The sequence below is a fragment of the Lathyrus oleraceus genome, chromosome 2 (genome assembly GCF_024323335.1).
Source record: "Lathyrus oleraceus cultivar Zhongwan6 chromosome 2, CAAS_Psat_ZW6_1.0, whole genome shotgun sequence".
NCBI lineage: Eukaryota > Viridiplantae > Streptophyta > Magnoliopsida > Fabales > Fabaceae > Lathyrus > Lathyrus oleraceus.
In genome coordinates this window covers 121,005,950-121,023,201 of record NC_066580.1, presented here as the reverse complement: position 1 = coordinate 121,023,201, position 17,252 = coordinate 121,005,950, and positions in this window count along the sequence as shown.

Here is a 17,252-nt window from a genome sequence, read left to right as displayed (position 1 = left end):
CTACCAACGTAAATCTAAATAAAGATGAGCATGGTAAGAGTGTAGATGTCAAAAAGTTTAGAGGTATGATCGGGTCTCTTTTGTATCTTTCTGCTTCTAGACCTGACATCATGTTTAGTGTTTGTATGTGTGCGCGATATCAATCAAATCCTAAGGAATCACACCTGAAAGCTGTTAAGCGTATATTTAGATATCTTCACGGAACATCTAAATATGGGCTTTGGTATTCCAAAGGAAGTGATTGTAGCTTAGTAGGTTACTCCGATTCTGATTTTGCTAGCTGCAAATCAGATAGGAAAAGCACGAGTGGTACATGTCACTTGTTTTCAAACTCCTTGGTATGTTGGCATAGCAAAAAGCAGGTATCTGTGGCTTTGTCAACTGTAGAGGCTGAGTACGTTGCAGTCGGTAGTTATTGCGCTCAAATTTTGTGGCTAAAGCAACAACTACAAGACTTTAACATTCAACTCAAACGTATTCCAATCAAATGTGACAACACTAGTGCCATAAACCTTACTAAAAATCCTGTTCTACACTCACGCACTAAACACATAGAGATTAGACATCACTTTCTTCGCGATCATGTTGAAAAAGAAGACGTTGTATTTGAGCATGTTGATTCTAAAAATCAGCTTGCTGATATTTTCACTAAACCTTTGGCAACGGAACCGTTCTTCAACATTCGTCGCGAATTAGGGATCTTAGATCTCTCTCCATTGTTGTCTTAAGCATGTTTGTTCTTATTTATATCATGCCTCACCTTGGTTGATGAGATTTGCTTTAGATTTCACTTATTCCTCACAAGGTTACACCAACAGAGGTAATATCACTCCTTTCTATATCTCTTTTAGAACTATGTGATTGTGTATGTTAGAACAAAATTTCTTATTTTCGTTTATATGAAATTCTTTGCATATATTGTTTGAACATTAATATCTGATTTGTGAATTATAATTGGGCATCATTATCATGACATACTTAATACTACATAACCATACTGCATAAAAATTAATTAAAATTTGGTTTGACATCAGTATGTATCGATTCAAAGATGTATGTATCGATTCATGTCTTCTGCATTTCACATTTGTCAAAATTGGTTCAGTATGTATCGATCCATCCGTCGTATGTATCGATACATAGACCCTTTAAAAACAAAAATGCGTGATATGGATCGATCCATGCCCATATGCATCGACACATACTGATTGTTTTTGGATTAAATGCATTTTATTTCACTCATGGATCGACACATCAACAACTCTTATCACATCCTTTCACAAACTTGGTATCAGCAGTTCCCAAACCTCCCAAAACCTGCGACTAACCCTAATTTCCTTCATCATCACTCTCTCCAAAACCCTAAATTCATCCCACTCTTCTTCAACATTTCATCACCATGCCTCCAAGAACCATTCCAGCTAGAGCAAAGGGAAAAGGAAAAGGAAAGGAACCGGTTGGCACCTCTCAGCAATTACAAGAAATTCCTCCAAATGCCTTAGATTTGCTTCATCCTGCAATTGCTACTGAGTTTGAGGATTCTTTCAAGACAAGGTTAGTTATGAAACCCCATGTCTTCGATAAACATGATGCTTTTCGTCTGCATCTCAATGATGAGCTTGAACTGCTTAATGCACTAAAACTCGGTTCATTTTTGACTACAAAGGATAATTACCATGAGGATTTTATCCGTGCATTTTATGCTGGCTTACAATCTGGTAAAGGATATATGTTTAAATGTTCTATCGGTGTCAGAACCTATACCTTTGAATCTGGTGACTGGGAAACAGTGTTTCAAATTCCGCTTCCGTCGCATAATTTCAAGAATTGGCATGACTTGAAGTTTGATACTGACTTTAACCTGAAGGAGTTTGCTCTGTCTATCTTGAAATTGGACAGACCGCTAGGTGAGGATGAACATGTTACGTCTGGTATGATAAAGAAAATTCCTCGTATACTCCATTGGATTATCTCGCACATTCTGCGTCCAGCAAACAGTGGACATTCTAGGTTAGACAGGGCAAGCATTCATCTCCTGTATATTCTTCAAAATAAGGTTCCATTGAATTGGGCAAATTACTTTGTGAAGCGCCTCTTTTTCGTGCGTAACAGTTCCAAGAATGTTGCTCTTGGTTATGCGTCTCAAATCATGAAAATTCTAAAGTTTTGGAATGTTGCAATCCCTTTAGTTCCTCTCATATCACCATCTGCTGCTCAAGAGTTTGACTCTTCAACTTTATCTCATATGGGATATCGGTGGGACAAGGACCGTCAATGTTTCTATTTCTATGAAAGGAAATCCAAAACAAGAATATACAATTTTGATGTGCCTTCTGAACGCATTCATGTAGTTGAAGACCAACCTGATGAAGAAATGCATGATGTGAACGAAGCAGATGTGCCTGCAGCTGATGACAATGCTGGTTGGGGTGATTGGGTGCCACAAAGGTGCTCTCCAACCAACTATGTACCTGAACCAACGGCTCCTCCGTTCTCCGGCGGTACTTCATCTTCAACATCCACTGCGCATCTCACTCAAATGCTTCAACAGATGGAGCTTGCCAACCAAGAACGTCATGAAGAGGCACGGTCCTGGCACGTACAACAAAGTGAGTGGCATAAGGAGCATCACGAGTGGCATGACGATCATACACGGATGTACCATAACCAACACTCTTGGCACACGGACTTGGTTAAGTGGCACCAAGTCTTCTACAATGAAATGTCTGGTTTTATGGACGACTGCCGTGCCAATCCTGGTATTATGGACATATTCAGAAGTGTTGAAGTTCAGGACCGGTTCCGGCACTACACCTTCATGGGCCACAATCCAGATGCAATGCCTCCTCCTCCGCCTCCGCCAAGCTTCAGAGATCCTGATAGAGATGACGAAGAGTCTTGTGGTGGCTATAATCCACATTAAACCATCATCATTTCATCTCACTGCATTTCATTGCATATTGCTTAAGTTTTTTTTGGATTAGTTGTACAATATGTCTTGGCTTATGTAATTTTCAAACACTTCCTACTACTTAAATGCTTATTACTCTCTATTTACTTCTGATGTTATTGCCCACATTTGTCATTCTTTGTGAGTGATTCTTTACTTTTTAAGCTTCCTTCTTTATGATTGTTAGCTTCTTTATCATTTTTGCTGTGCCCTGCTACAACATGTTGCCATTGATAAAACTGTTCTTTTCTTCTTTTTGATGTTGACAAAGGGGGAGAAATGCAGATGTTGACAGATATGCACAAACTCAGGGGGAGAATCACACATCCTGCTAAAAATTTGCCATCATCAAAAAGGGGGAGTTTGTGAGCAAATTCTTTACTATGAATAAGTTTTGAATGATAGCAAATTGTGTGATCATTGTCTAATTGTTGGTTGTTCATTATTTTACATGATTCATTTGTGTTTTTAGCCTATACTATTGTTTCATGTCTATACATAAAGATCCACATTGATACATCTCTTAAAAGAACTCATAAAAACCATTTTGTGTCAGTATGTATCAATACATGTTCATATGCATCGATCCATAAATTTGTTGTTAATCACAAAACGTTTGTGCTTCAGTATGTATCGATCCATTCGAGTCTTGTATCGATACATGGTCAGTTAAAATGCTCTATGTATCGATCCATACGAGTCTTGTATCGATACATGCCTAGTTAAAATACTCTATGTATCGATACATACGAGCTTTGCATCGATACATGCTTACATTAATTCTCTAAAATTAATCAAAGTTACAGTATGCATCGATGCATAACCTTTTGTATCAATGCATAAGTCTGTTTTGTCTACTAACAACTTCTGTCCTTCATATATAAGAAGTATTGTGACAGCAGTGCAAAGGTACGAATTCAGAAGAGAAAAACAGTTGAACACAAGATCAAAGGAGTGTGTAGCAGCAATTGTTTTGAGCAGTTAGAAACCTGAAAGAGACTTCATCTTCTTCATCTTCTCAATCACTTTTCTTCAAGAACATCAACATATAATCATTCTTGTTCTTTGGATTAAAGGATCAACGAGATAACGTTCAGTGGTACGATCAAGGATCTAGCTGAGGTGTTCAGTGGAACGATCGAGGATCTAGCTGAGTTGAAGGTTGAAGGGGGTTTCGAGGAAAAACCAACTGGTTTGTCCTTCAAGAACTGGAGTGTTCTTGCGGGTTTGTTAGTCACGTTTGCAGAATAGATTCAGCCGCAGCGTAGGGTTTGGAAATTGGTTAATTTCGCAAACAGGTCGTGGAACCGGTGAATTGTTTGCAATTTCTTGCAGGAAATTCTTGATCGAGCTCAGATCAAGTGGAGGTTTTATACAAGAAGAAGATCTTGGGGTTTAGAATTCTGTCTGTGTATTGAAACCTTGTATCAACGAATTCGGCATTATTGATAATTACAGTTCTCAATTTCATTTGAAATTGAGAGGGAGACGTACCCACACGCGAGGACGACGTGGGGAACTTCCTTAACAAATCTCTGCGTATCGTATTCTTTCCTTATCTCTCTTTACGTTTTTCAACAGTTTTGTGATTTCAGTTGGTGTAGTGTGGCTGCATTTTTAGTGATACAACAGTGGCAAGAAAACCTCTTTATCTAAACGCCACCACTGTTCATCATTGATCACATACACACCAAATGTTTGACAAAACTGTTAGCTGAGTTTTATTCATTGGAATCAGAATTTAATGATAAGTGCATTTGATTAGATAATATTCTGGTGTTAATTATCTCTATCATTCCTATTCAAATCCAGCAATAAATTCGCGTGTCCGGTTTTCTAGTAGCGGTTCAGAATAGACGGAAGTCGATTCGGGACTGTAATTTTCCGCTAATTTTCAATAACTCTGATAAAATCTTTAAAACCATTTATTTTAAAGAGGTGATCTATTCACCCCCCCCCCCTCTCGATCACTAGCCACACCGTCTAACAGATATTGTGTTTGGTGGGATGTCAGATCAAATGGTCGGACATTTTGTTAAACAAATGCAGTCTGAATTTGAAATGAGCCTTGTTGGAGAGCTGACCTATTTTCTTGGGCTACAAGTCAAGAAGATGGAAGATTCTATCTTTCTATCTCAAAGAAAATATGCCAGAAACATTGTTAAGAAGTTTGGCATGGAGAATGCAAGTCATAAAAGGACACCTTCTCCTACACATTTGAAAGTCTCCAAAGATGAAAATGGTGTTAGTGTAGATCAAAGTCTCTACAGAAGCATGATAAGAAGTCTACTATATCTCACAGCAAGCAGACATGACATTGCTTTTGTTGTAGGTGTTTGTGCTAGATATCAAGCTGAACCAAAAGTCAGTCACATAAACCAAGTGAAAAGGATACTGAAATATGTCAATGGCACCAGTGACTATGGGATGTTGTATACTCATGGATCTGGATCTATGCTGACTGGATACTATGATGATGACTGGGCTGGAAGTGCTGATGATAAGAAAAGAACATCAGGAGGATGTTTCTTCTTGGGGAACAACTTAATATCATGGTTTAGTAAGAAACAAAATTGTGTCTCCCTGTCCACTGCTGAAGCTGAATACATAGCAACTCGAAGTAGTTGTTCTCAACTGGTTTGGATGAAACAAATGTTTACTGAATACAATGTCACACAAGATGTCATGACATTGTACTGTGACAACCTGAGTGCTATAAATATTTCTAAGAATCCGATTCAGCACAGCAGGACAAAACACATTGATATTCGTCATCATTTTATTAGAGAACTAGTGGAAGATAAAGTCATAGCCCTGGAGCATGTTACTACTGAAATGCAATTAGCTGACATATTTACAAAGGCTTTGGATGCTAATCAATTTGAATGTCTAAGAGGGAAATTAGGGATTTGTATCTATGAGAATTTATAGCAATTAATTCGGAGTGGAAAAGGTAATAAAAATATTATCTGCCCACTTAAAAGAAAGTGCCCCATTTATGGTAAATCATCACCTAGTATTGGAACTTCCATCTATAGCATTTTCACACGCAACCTCTGCTCTAACACTTCCACCTTCCTTCAACTTCATCAACCTTCTCTGCTAGGGAAACATAAACCATTCCACAAGATCAACAAGATGTCACAACATCCTTTACCTTCTGGTTCTAAAAACACCAAACCTGCGCACAAAGCTAGAACACCCTCTATGGACTTTCTTAATGAAGACATTTTGGAAGTGATTCCCCTGTCAGTCATCCCAGGCGACGCTCCTGGTTCATCCTCCACTGTAGGACATACTCAAGGTAACAGTTCTAATAACCCTAGCTCTAAGGATGACATGCATCATACTGATCGTGTCATTAGAAATCTTGTCACGAGGATCCTTAATGAAGGACACTCAGTAAAGGGAGTTTCTACTCCTCTATCGAGAAGGGACCCCTCTCCTGAGGTTGGACCTCACAATGAGAAAGATGATGAGTCATCTAGGTCTGAAAAAGATATAGCTGCTGAGGGATTATTCTCTTTAGGGCAAACCTTGCCTAGTAAGAAATCTGTAGATGCTTCTCAGCCTAAGAAGCATGACTCTGATAAGGAGGTGATTGACTTGGAAGATGAGAGCTCAGATGATGAAGATGATAGCTTGCTTCATCACTTGAAGCCAAGTGTTGCTAAGAGGATGAAGACCAAAAAAGATAGGTCTGTGGCTGAGATGACGACAACCAAAACTGCCAAGAAGGGTACTACTGTAGGCCCCTCAAAGTCTTGGAGTAAAGTGGAGGTAAAGAAGAGAAAAGTAAGAGAAAGTTCTGATTCAGATGAAGATGTTGAAGACGATGTCCCTGAAATCTCTCTTGTCAAAAGGTCAACTGTTAGAAAATCCCCTGCTAAAGTTACTGCTGTACACTTGGATAATATTTCCTTCCATCTTAAAGATGGAGCAGCAAAATGGAAATTTGTAATCCAAAGGAGAGTGGCTATGGAAAGAGAACTGGGAAAGGATGCTGTGGAGGTTAAAGAGGTCATGGACCTGATTAAGTCTGCTGGATTAATGAAAACTGTTAGTGGGTTATCTCAGTGTTTTGAAGGTCTGGTTAAAGAATTTGTGATGAACCTCCTCTGTCAGTTCATTACAAATTACTTGAAGGCAGTCATGTCAATGACATTGTCATGACATCTGCTGTGAAGAAGCCAGCCTCTCAAGGTGGTCTGATTGCTGAACTGAAAGAGACCTGTAAGGAATTGGAGACTGGGATAAGGGTAGCTAAAGCCAGGAAAGAAGCTTTGGAGGTTCTGATTAATAGCTTGGAGAAAGGTGATAGATATAATGTTGGACAAGCCAAGGAAACAGAAACCCACACCTCTAGTGAGAGGTCTGAATCTCAAGATTAATCAAGTGGCAGTTATGGGTCTGAAGCTGATGAAGATGCTAGCTCCTCTGACTGATTTTTGTTGAAGATTGTTCCCCTTTTATGATGATGTGATGTTCTGGATGCCTTGATGTTTGATGTTTTTTTTGCAGTCTTGTTTTGATGCCTTGATATAATTTTTGGGTTCTCTTTGATGTCTCTGGATTTTATCTCAGCTTATATATCTGTGTTTGTTTGTGGTTCTGCAACACCTGACAATATGTTTTAACATTCTATGTGACATTCTCTTTGACTAATAGACATTTATTTTGTCTCATTGGTCTCTTTGGTCTATTTTGACTAAAAAGGGGGAGAAGTAGCTAAAGGAGAGCTAAAGGAGAGTTGCAGTTAATATGTGCTATGATGTAGCTATACTATAAACAGATGACAAATGATGTTGAAAAGGATGTTTTATGTAGTACAGGTGATGTCAGATGGGGTGATGGATGTTACAGGTGTTGTTGAAGGAGATGCCTTTGTTGAACATACTTAGGGGGAGAAGAAGAACATATGTGTTTAATATGTGTTTACTAGTTGCTATTATAGCTAGTAAATGTATGTTTTATTACTTCTGCTGCTAAACTGCTGATATGTTTTTTTCTCTTGTGAACAAACAAATGGTCTGATGTATGTTTTAGCCAAAATTTGCCAAAGGGGGAGTTTGTTGGTTCTATGTGTTGGCAGCAATTTTGGTAAAACCTAGAGGGTTCACAAGTTTTCACAAGTGTTGTCTTGACATAAGATAACATGTACCTACAGGGTGTTTAAAATGTGAATATGCAGGATTTTACTGAGATGTCAGACCCGATGTAATGACATCTATATACAGAACATTCAGTCTGAATGTTATGTATTGTGTGATTGCGTTTTTTATGCTAATCTATGTATGATTGAAAAGATGATTAAACGCGCCATTCAATCAGTAATTCCAACCAGATTGACTTATTTTCCAACGAGATATAATTAGTTGTCATGAGAAGATATGAATGGAAAATAGTTTTAGGGTTTTATGATGTCCAAGCCGAGCTAATTGCTTCTATATAAAGGACATGGAAAACCTGGTTTTATACACAAGAAATAACGAATGAAATATTGAGAGAGACTAAGGGTTTGAGTCTTGTGTGGTCGTGTGTATTGTAAGCCATTCATTCATCCATAAATGATTGAATTGGACTGATTTTTGAGTTGTAATTTGTCCACTCTAAGCTTTGAAGCATGAGTGTGGGTTTACTTGATTGAAGTTTTAAGCAAGATCAAGTATGTGTCTTTGAAGAGTGTCTTCGTTTCATTGTAATTCTTGGTTTACAATGAAACGGGTGCTGTGATTGAGGGGGAATGAGTAGGATCTCATATCTAAGAGTTCTTAGGTAGAAGTCACACGGGTAGAGATTGGGTGAAAAGACTGTAACTTGAAGTTGTTTACTAAGAGTCTTTGAACTGATTCTGTTTAGTGGATTTCCTTCCTGGCTTGGTAGCCCCCAAACGTAGGTGAGTTTGCACCGAACTGGGTTAACAATTGCTTGTGTCTCTTGCATTACTGTTCTTTATCTTTTATCCTGTTTGTATTGTTCAGATATTAGTGTCGTGACATTACCTTCGACATCTCATATCTGATACCAGAATTTCAATCTCATAAATATTGAGCAAAATATGGTCTTGGGAAGTTGCCCTCCAAACTACGGTTCAGACAAAATCACCTATAATATTTCACCATAAAAAATGACTTTCCAAGCAAACCTAGATCTTGACTTAAACATGAAAGTTGTTTGTAATGTCATTTAGAGTAACTTTGATCTTGGATTCATTTTCATATGACAAATATTGTAGGAAATGGGGTCTAGGGAACCCCAGTTTTGATCAGTTGACTTTCTCTGGTCAACCACCATGAACAAACTTGCTAGATTGACATTATCTTGACTTTTGGGACTCATGGAGGATCATATATGCATAAGATGATGTAATGTGAAGTATCCCTTGAAATATTTGATCAATTATGGAAGAAACTTGTTGAAGAAGTCACACAAGATACCCGGATGAATTAGGGTTTCCAAGACCAACAAACTCCAAACTCTTGAGGATTTCTTGATCAAAATGACATGTGAAGATCACAAGGATTCATATATGATTTATAGAGCCAATGTGAACCATTTATTGATTGAGATCCTTGCATTGAGGGTCTCAAACCCAAGATGTGAGCTTGATAGAGCATAGGTGAGCATGTGCACTACCTACAAAAGAGTTAAACTATAAAAAGATATATTTTTTGGTATTTTGGTTAGTAAAAAGCAAAACAAAGTATGATACAACCAAATGTGCTTGGTGACCTCTCCCAATGAAAACCCAATGAATGAGGGGTGAGGAGGATGCCAAATTGTGATCCCAATGCCAATGCATATGATGAGATAACATGAGGGATCTTAGGTTCAAAATTGGGGTCTTACAGGAACAAACCCCACCTTAGGTCCGCCTAGTTTGAAGAGACCAAGACGCAGACTTGGTGGCATAAGATGTTTGACAAGACAATTTAGCAGGCCATAATAACATCGCGACCGTAGTCGAACGAATAATGACCTAAAATGGGCTAAATATGGGTTTCCGTCGACCTAATTGTACTTCTCCTTTAACAGAGGACGTCTTATAGACAGAACTCCCCAAGGGTTGGAAAATTCTCTAAGTTTACCAAATTTGCTGGTGACGCGATAAATTCCACAGTTGAGAATATTTCTCGATATATAATTGAGGTTGGGGACATGGTCAATAATGGGAATCTTATACTGAGATATTTCCCTAGTTCTCTAACTAAAAACGCCTTTACATGGTTTACTACACTTCCCTAGAATTCAATCAATGATTGGAATCAATTAGAAAAGTTATTTCATGAGCAGTTTTATATGGGGCATTCTAAAATTAGTTTGAAAGAACTAGAAAGTGTGAAGTGAAAGTTCGTTGAGTCGATAGATGATTACCTCAATAGGTTCCGATTGCTTAAGGGAAGATGTTTCAAACAGGTGTTTGAACACGAGCTTGTCGAAATAGCAGCTGGGGGTTTAGGTTATTGTAGCGGGGTATTCGTTACCATTAGAGATATTGACTAAATCCAAGGTAAATCATACAAGTCGAGTCGCCACCGTACTTCTATTTATCCAAAGGAATGGTTAGAAAGAGAACAAAAACCTAAAAGTTTTATCGAATCAAAAACTAGTAAAAATGTCAGAGATTTGGGTAAGGGGGTTGGTTATGCAATGGGAAGGTGTTAGGCACCCAAAGCATCCTAGGTACTCTTAGGGATCCCTTTTCACATTTGTTGTAAGGTTGTTGTTTTTTTTTGTAAAAATTTATTTGTGCAAACATGATTGAAGGGATGAGAAAAGAATATACAAATTTATTTACATTTTGTGTTTGAATGGATGAACCCATTGCCTACGTACCATCTTAAAAAAGGATTAGGATCAAAACCTCGTAGTTCGGGGTAAAAAAATTCAAAAAAAAAGTTGGTGAATTGATTGGTCCAAAAACCTTAAGGTCTTTTGTTATCAAAGGGAGAAAACTCAACCTAAAACCACAAATCCACCATGTGAGGATAGCTTCAACATGCTAGTGAGGGGTTAACCCTATAATAAGCATGGAAGACTCATTGTCCATCACTAAGGATAAAGGTGAGTATTATATCTACCTCAAGGATAACTCAAACCTAATAGCTAATGGTTATAAAAAAAAAGGTTTGATTAAGAAGGTGGCCATCGAAACCACAAAAAGTATTTGAATGGGTTATATTTACCAATTAAAAGTATTTACAAAAATAGGGTTAAAGTGGATTAAAAGGTTCAATTCAAAATAAGTATTATGAAAAATAAGTTTGAAAATCAAAAGCATAAGGCTTAGGTTTCTAATGTTGAAAACAAAAGTTATTGTTTGCCCAAAAAGTTTTGGCTTGGGTTAGAATGGGGGAAAAAAAGGGTTAAATTCCTAAACATACAAGAGATAAGGGAAAAGAAAATAAAACCACATTGGGAGTTCCCCTCTTGAGATCATATTGATGATCCAAGTAGCTCCCATCCTTTGGAATAAGCAGTCACAAACAAATATCTCAAGCCATTAAGCACAAGTAATCGGAATAAACCTCCAGGGGGTATCCCACAAATAAAGTGGAACACCAGGCCATCTCTGCAAGAGTCATGTGAGCCCTCACAAAAAACTCAACAAACAGGTTAGAGAAACAAGATAGGGTAATCAAGAGTTGCCCCAAATCAAAATGTAACCACATGAATCATGCCATTAAAATTCACAAAAAAAAGCTCACAAAAAGCAACCAAGGGTAGGAGGCCTAAACCTTCTGTCAAACACATACATTAAAAGGGTATCAAAAAATTTCAGGTCGAAAGTATAAAGTAGTGGAAATAGGGCATACCTGATTGGGGAGGATCGATTGAAATTGAGTTGCACCCGTGAGGTTTGCAGAGCAATCTGAGGGTTTGCCTCTGGAGGTTGCTCTGAACTCTGTCAGCTCTTCTCTCACTTTCTTTTTCCTTCCAGGGTAATAGGAATGGCCTCCTTTTGTTTCACTGAAACTCTGAATTATAACCTGGTTTTTGTGGACCTGTGGGCTCAAATGAGAGAGGCCTAAGTCCAATTTTTTTTCTATATTTTATTTATTTATTTATTTTTCCTTTTTCGTTTTTCTTTTTTTTTTTTTTTTTTTTTTTTTTTAGTAAACAAAAGTAAGAGAAATAATGATGTATAATTCAAGCATGCTTGGTGATCTCAAACCAATCACAAGGAGTCCCACCCAAAGGCAAAGGGAACCAAGATGCTCATGATCCTTGAGGCTATGCAAATGCAATGTTATGATGTCATGAGGGATCTTAGGGTTAAAATTGGGGTCTTACAATTATTCTATCAGAAAGAAATTAGATACGCAATATCTGATAGATATGGCCCAGTTGGCCGAAAAAGTTTGACAAGTAGAGCGCCTAAAAGCAGAAAAAATGAGGGTGAATAGAAATAAGAAAGAAAAGTAGTGTTTATAGGTGTATACGAGAATGACCCAGTGTCGGATATCGAATGTGTCGATGAAAATGACGTTAAGTTGGTCGAGTTAAAACAAGGGCCACTGTATGTATGCAAATTACTTAAGTCGTCGAATGGAAAGAATCCCGTCGAAATAGAAAAAAATGATAAGTTCCCTAAGAGAACTTACACTTTCGACGTAGCTAAATATGATGAGATTTTTTATTTACTTGTTGTAGATGGAGAAATGCTAGTGCCACATGCGCTAAAACGCCACGTCCTAGAACAACGAAAGAAAATAGGATTTTATAAATATCATAATTTCTTGGGTCACAAAACCTCACAATGTTTCCTTTTCAGGGATCTCGTGCAGAACATAATTGTAGCGGTGTATTCGTTACCATTGGAGATATTGACTAAATCCAAGGTAAATCATACAAAGTCGAGTCGCCACCGCACTTCTATTTATCCAAAGGAATGGTTAGAAAGCGAACAAAAACCTAAAAGTTTTACAAACAAAACTAGTAAAAGAAACAGAGATCTGGGTAAGGGGGTTGGTTATGCAATGGGAAGGTGTTAGGCACCCAAAACATCCTAGGTACTCCTAGGGAGCCCTTTTCATACTTGTTGCAAAGGTTATTATTTTGTGAAAATTTTATTTGTGCAAACATGATTGAAGAGATGAGAAAAGAATATACAAGTTTATTTACATTTTGTGTTTGGATGGATAAACCCATTGCCTACGTACCCTCTTATAAAAAGATTAGGATTAAAACCTCGTAGTTCGGGTAAAAAATCTCAAAACAAATGAGTGGATTGATTGTTCCAAAAGCCTTAAGGTCTTTTGTTATCAAAGGGAGAAAACTCAACCTGAAAAACCACAAGTCCACCATGTGAGGATAGCTTCAACATGCTAGTGAGGGGTTAACCCTATAATAAGCATGGAAGACTCATTGTCCATCACTAAGGACAAAGGTGAGTATTACATCTACCACAAAGATAACTCAAACCTAATAGCTCAAGGTTATGAAAATTTTGATTAAGAAGTGGACATGGAACCACAAAAGAAATTTGAATGGGTTATATTTACCAATTAGAAGTATATACAAAAATGGTCAAAGTTGACTTAAAGATTCAATTCAAAATGAGTGTTATGAAAAGAAAGTTTGAAAATCAAAAGCATAAGGCTTAGGTTTCTAATGTTGAAAACAAAGTCAAATGTTTGCACAAAAAGGTTTTGGCTTGGGTTAGGATGGAGAAATGAAGAATAAGGGGGTAAGTTCTAAGGAGAACAAAAAGATGATGGTTAAGAAATAAAACCACACTAGGAGTTCCTCTCTTGAGATCATATAGATGATCCAAGTAGATCCCATCCTTTGGAATAAGCAAGCACAAAGCATAAGCAATCAAACAAGTCTCATAAGAGATCCTCAATGTATCTTGTAACTTCCACATGGATGAACATGATAATGATCTTCAAATTAAGCTCAAAAAGGAAACTCATGGTTCAAGAGCACACACATCAAAAGTTCACAAGTAAACAAACATCACACACTATATACATACAAGAGGCTTCAAACCAAAGGGTAGGCTTTAGTCAAAAGGGGTCGTATCAACCTCGACAAACAAGCCAAACTGTACAAGGGTAATCTGTAGCTCTTAACCACTAACATTGAGAGTTAGGGTGAAGCTGATCAAAATGGAAATGAGGATGAGACCTCATAGCTCTTAACCCTGGCCAGGGTGAGCTCATGACAAAGAAAGCGTGGGGATCCAGAAAGTGAGATCCTATTCCACTTGACAGACACTGGACAAAGATCTTGGGTATATGTTCAAAAGCATCAGCATGTAGTGCGAGCATAATGAACGACTCACTGAATAACGGGGGATTGGCTACTAATCCCTTTTATCCGTCAATTGCCTCAACTCTTGGAGGTCTTATCAAGTAGCACGTGCCTTATCTTGGAGGTCTTTGGCACCATTGTAAACAAACACAAACAAAGCCTCTAAATGAGGACTTGCCAGCAAAATGCCTGCCAAAAAGGTGACAGGATTTCCAGACTACATGGAGTAAGAAGGTAACTACCTAAGTGGTGTATCAACCACACTCCAAAGCTCAAGCAAGAGCTAAAAGCAAGCAACTAAGGTACCTGTACAAAAGCTAACCAGTTATTATTTCAGTCAGAAAACCAACAGACAAACAGTGAATCCATTCACAATTACACAACTCAATGAACTATGCTCAAGCATTCATAGGAACTCATGAGCTCAAGCACATCACTTAGAACATATAAAACAAACATATGTTAGAACTCAAATCATTTGCATCTCACAAAGTGAGAACAAATCAACCATCACTGCTAAATGTCCAAACCTGAAACACAAAGCACAATTAGTTTATGCACAAAACACTAGTACAAAGACTAAGTTCAAAACCAAACCAAATGATCAAAACAGAACTCAATCTTTTACATAATTCACATTCAAACATTCCATTTAATGTCCTCAAAAGGACCAGCATCAATTCAATAAGTAAATATCTCAAATGGCTTATGTTATGCAATGATCACAAAATGAGCACAAAATGAACTTCCAATTTAGAAAATTCAAATCAAAACAGAAATGCATGCAATGACTTTGAATTTTATATGCAAGCTCCTTATGTCATGAACAATCATTATGCAAAAGATCACATCCAGAAAGGTTCAAATGCTATGTGATAAAAAATGTAACAATCCAATGTAAAAAATGTGACACAAATTGTCACATTATTCTCCATGTGTCAAAACAATGATAGCATATGAGAAAAATTCCAAACCAGTGACCAAAAATTCACATCATATATGAATATTAAGCACACAAAAAATTGGATCAAGAAGCTCAACATATAGAATTTCACAAGGCATTGAACACAACATATCAATTTAGCACAATGTTCATTTAAAAATTCACAAATCACAAACCAGACATCAATAATTCATGAAAATAATACCATAAAAAACTAGACATTCATACAAAACTAGGAAAAAAAATTGGGATCAAATTGGATCATTTTTCTATTTTTTATGAATTTTATAAGATGAACAAATTAAATGGAATAAGCACAAAAATATGGAGGGAAACACATTATTTGTATTAAATTCAGAAATAACATCAACCACACGATGAGGCGCGAAAAAGCAATCAACGGATCAGGTTTAAACCACCAAAACACTGCGTTTCATTAATCTACATCAGCATGCATGGTCAGCAGTCAAAACGCGCGTGGCAAAGTCAAAAGCATCACAGCCAAATAATCACACACATCAGCGCATACATGGCGCACACATAGGATAAACCCTAGCAAAACCAGATGTCGGAGCTACAGTCTCCGGTCGTCTTCTCCGACGAACCAGGCGGCGGCGCCGCCGTGCAAAATTCCAGAAATGGACAAGGCATACATCATTCGAATCCTCTTTCAATGTACATTCCAAATATCATATCAATTTCATCTAATTCTTACCAGGTTTTCCAGTTCGAAGCAAAACATTTATGAAATCAAAACTTATATTCATCACTACATGCTCAATTCTAAGCCAAACTCAAATATAAACATATGTACATGCTCCACTAGTCAAGATCTACACATTTATGTCATGAAATCAGCAAAAGGAGATGATGAATTTTGAATCACCTGAAATTGGAAGCTACTGAATTCGTGTTCTCAAGTGCTCTACAGCTCCAGATCTACTCCACTATACTTCTGTTGAAGCTTTGTGCAAGAAATAATGGTTAAAAACACTTGCATTCACCTCAATTTCAAAATCCGATCCACATGAGGAAGCTCTCGATCTGCATGATTTCTGGCTCAATTGCAACAAACAGATGATGAATCTTGCTCAGAATTGCACCAGGAACAATAATCTACAAAAATATTTGGTGTTTGTGTGGAGAAATTAAAAATTCGAAGAGAGAGAATTTGGAGGGAGTTTTGAAATTTCAGATCTGAATTGGTTCTGTTATGGCAGTTAGATTAGGGTTTGAGCTTTTATATGCCATGCTAATCACACTGAAAATCAAATTAGCCATTCCTTAATCATGATTAGTGAGATGTAAGGCAATTTGCAAAAAATGCACATGAGCTTCCAAGGCCCATAATCCACGTGCTCTTCCTCATGCAAGGGCCTGAATCCACTTAAAATCAACCAAGGATCATCATGGAATTGTTGTTTTGCTTGTATCATAAGCCAAATTTGAATTGTGGAAATTCCCTCCAAAATGATCACATGAGAAATGATGAGCATATACACTTTTCCCATGCATGGCAAAGGCTACTTTGAGATGTCTTGATCAAGAGAAACATTTTGCAAAAAGAATGGACCAAATTGGAGCTTTGTATCAAAAGTTAGGCCATTTTGAATTTCCATGCACACCTTGTGATCAAATGACCATAACTTCTCAACCATTCATCATATGGACATGAATTAGGACTTTTTGGAAAGGGGAGACAAAGATCTACAACTTTGATGTTCACCAAAAATCCATTTGAAATTTCGTTGACATTGACAAGTCAAGTTGAATGTGAACCAAAAACTTGCCAAATTTGGAAACTTTGAATTACAGGTCATTTTCCATTTTTAGTAACTTTTGCCATGACCTTTGAATCTTCAAGATGGAAGTTTAGAATGATGAATAGGCCTCATTTGAACATGATTGAGGTGTCTCAACTCATTTCCCCCACCTCATAGCCCTCGGTTAACTGCATAGTTGACTTTTTGGTCCTCAGATGACCTTGAAATGCCTTGATGAACTTGAGCCTTTACCACTTGATGAAATGGCTTCAAAATTAAACTCTAGCTCATGTAAGCTCTTTATAATGACCATGTGGTCCTCATCCCAAGAAAAATA